General features: G+C 36.4%; 1 non-coding gene across 1 annotated transcript; it reads right to left on the bottom strand.

Moving 5' to 3' along the window:
• Positions 1-933: 933 nt before the first annotated feature.
• On the bottom strand, positions 934-1,040 carry LOC145607144 (small nucleolar RNA R71). Its single transcript, XR_014105510.1, has one exon. It is a non-coding gene; the product is annotated as a small nucleolar RNA R71 (small nucleolar RNA).
• Between the last annotated feature and the right edge of the window lie 2,319 nt (positions 1,041-3,359).

The raw sequence follows: 3,359 nt of genomic DNA on the forward strand, positions 1-3,359 counted from the left end.
AGCATGGACTTCTTTCATTGATTTGCCTAGACTATTGCATGAGAATGAATTGTTTAGGTAGGACCTTGTGTTCTTTGGCATATGTTTCATGATAATCACCATTATTCTCCTCTTTCTAGTCATGTTTGACACCCCCGAATCCCTAGCGTAATTTTCTATTGATTTTATTCATCTTTATCTTTGCTTATTCGTAGTTTTAGTGCTTTTTATCCAATATATCAACAAAAACATTTCCCCTCTTGACTCTTGCATTAGTGATATTGATGTTGGACGAGTGAGCTTCCTTAGTGGTTCGACCCTTTACTTGCCACTAACTAGTTTAGTGTAAGTTTAGGCATTATAAATTGTTAATTTAATTAGGGTCGGTAGAACCAACGACCTACTTAACCTCGATCAAATTTTGGCGCCGTTGCCGGGGAAGCGGCTTGTTTAGCATTTATTTTTGCTATTGTTAGAGTCATTTTATTTGCTTTCTTTTTATTATTTTGCTTTTTTTAATCCTACTTGTCATTGCTAATCGTGTGCTTAGCTTTGTTGTATTTAAAGAGAGATATGGCAAGACAAGAGGATGACCTTCTTTTTAGGGAGTTTGGAAATCCGGAAGTCTATGAGCTCACGAGTGGTATACTTCTCCCAACCACCGAGTCTAATTTCACAATCCATCCACAATATGCTAGGATGGTACAAGTTGAGCAATTTTCCGGAAGTGCAAGTGAAGACCCCATTGAGCATTTGGACCGATTCCTTGAGTTGTGTGCAATGATGCAAACAAATGAAGTGAGCCAAGATTACATTCGTATGCATCTCTTTCGGCAATCTCTCACCGGAAGAGCAAAGAAATGGCTCAAGCTTTTGAAGCCCAACTCTCTCACCACATGGAAAGATGTTGCGAAGGCCTTTCTCAAGAGGTTCATTTCCGATGAGAAAACCGCAAAAATGAGGAGGAAGATAGCTTCTTTTGAGCAAGAACCGGATGAAACTCTTGGGGAAGCATGGGAAAGGTTTAAGGATATGATTAGAGCATGTCCTATCCATGGATTCAACCATAATTTGCTCATGAGATTCTTTTATGATGGCTTAGAGCCAATTTCAAGAACTAATCTAGATGCGGGTGTCGGCGGCCAATTGATTAAGATCCCTCAAAGCCAAGTTGAAGCTACAATTGAAGAGGTGGCTACTAGCTATTGTTGGGGAGGTCAAAGAAGGTCCCAAGGAAAGCAAGGTGATCTTAATGAGTTGGAGAGAGTCGGTCAACTTAAGCACATAGTTGAACTCTTGAATGAAGGTCTTTCCAAGTTGAACTCAAGTGTTGGCTTGGGTTCAAAACCGTCACAAATCATTGATTTCTCATGTGGTTGTTGTGGTGGGACGGATCATGATGCATCGTATTGTAGAGAGTTCAATCCCAAGCAAGGTGAGGCTTTGACTTTGAGGGAAGAAGAGTTTGTAACCCAAGCTCAATCTCAACAACTTCAACAACCTCCAAAACAAGAAAACTCCTACCTCCAAGATGAACCTCTTTTCAATCCTCTAACTGAAAATTTTATGGCCAAAATATTAAATTGAGCCCAAACCGAACCTTAGCCCACCTTACCTACGACCCAATGATCATGTGGACGGTCCAAATGATTTAATCCAATTCCTAAACCAATTAGGATTAATTAGAATATTATATAAGTTTATAAAAGATCTTGATTATCCTTTTTGAAAAGATAAGATTAAATAGTTTGAAATTGAATAAAACTTTTCTTTTTGATAATCCTATTTCTATCCGAATTGAAGACGTTCAAAGATAGAAAGATATTATTTTCTTTCCTCATAGTTTTTATCCAAAATTTATATGGTTGGATAGTCCTTGAAATTATCTTTCCAATGATATATTATAATATCAATTCCGAGCTATAACGGAAAAGATATAAATAAAATGTCAAACTCTATCCAAAACTGACACCGTCTCACTATTTCGACAATATCTTTACTTGTACAAAATATTTTAATCTGATTCTAATTGGGTTAGAAATATGTCTTCAAGAGCTTTCCAACAATATCTTATTCATCTTATTCCAATATCTGGATCAAAAGATATGATAAAAACAAAAACCGCACAAACTGCTTTCTATCGCAAGAGTTTTATCCGATTCGAACTCGATCTATTCTTGATTCTTCGACCCTCTTTTTTCCCTATAAATAGAGGTCATATCACCCCTTTTTCAATCATCAACAAGCTTGATAATAAAATAATTCCCTTCTCCCTCTTTAGCGTAAACACTAGCCTCCCTATTCTTTCATAACACTTCCCATAAGCACTCCAACGAGTCCATACTTGACCCGAGGTTCCGTCCTTAAACCAAGGCATGAAAAGGTAGAATTAGCTGAGGGTTTGGACCAAATCGACTCTACTTTTTATTTAATTTAATTTTCATTTGATTTATATTTTTATTGAAGTTAATAACGGTTTATTCATGATGTAGCAATTCAAGGAAACGCGGAAAGTGAGTAATTAATCATTTAATTACTCTTATTTTATTTTTATATTGCTCGTATCATGATTAGGGTTATTTTATAGTTAATTTGACTAACGCTATTATTGTTAAATTGCTTCCAATATTAATGTTTATTCTTTTATTTTTATGATCACCATATTGCATGTTTAAAGGGAATATGTAATTGGAAATCACGCCTAATAAGATAATTTGGACAACCGGTTTAGGTTCCTTTTTAATCTTGTTGTTTAATTCAAGTGATAACAATATTTTAGAATAATATGTTGCATTAATATTCAACCAATTTAGCCTAATAATAGTTTGGAGCAAATTGAATATTTTGTTTGTAGCCTTTGAGATCGCAGGAATCACTTTTCACTATAAGAATCGAGTAGAGGCCAATACGGGCGAATGTGACTCCATGACTCACTTCATACCATCATCCCCGATCCTCCTTTCGTGGTTCCGAACCATATGGAGTTAGTAATCTCATGGATTATGAATGGGGTGTAACCTTCACGGGTCAATCGTTGTTGCCTTCGTTGTCCCTTTATTCGTGGTTGCCTTAAATGATCCGTGAACGGTTTACAAGTTCCTTAAAAACTTGTTGGCGGCTCCCTACTTTCCTTGTCCCTAATCGTATATTTCAATTCCCACTTTCTAAGAGTGACATGCATATTCACACATGCTTTAACGTAGGCGCACCTCGAGCGACGCTTACAATTTGGCGACTCCACTGGGGAGGTTTCTTGGTTATTTATCGATTTGAGTGATCGGTATTTAATTAAGATGAGTGGATGAGACTTGAAAGATACTTGAATTAAATTCCTGCGATTTAATTGGCATTTTCACATATGCATATGCAATTTCAGGTCA

The sequence above is a fragment of the Chenopodium album genome, chromosome 2 (genome assembly GCF_948465745.1).
Source record: "Chenopodium album chromosome 2, dcCheAlbu1.1, whole genome shotgun sequence".
Taxonomy (NCBI): Eukaryota; Viridiplantae; Streptophyta; class Magnoliopsida; order Caryophyllales; family Amaranthaceae; genus Chenopodium; species Chenopodium album.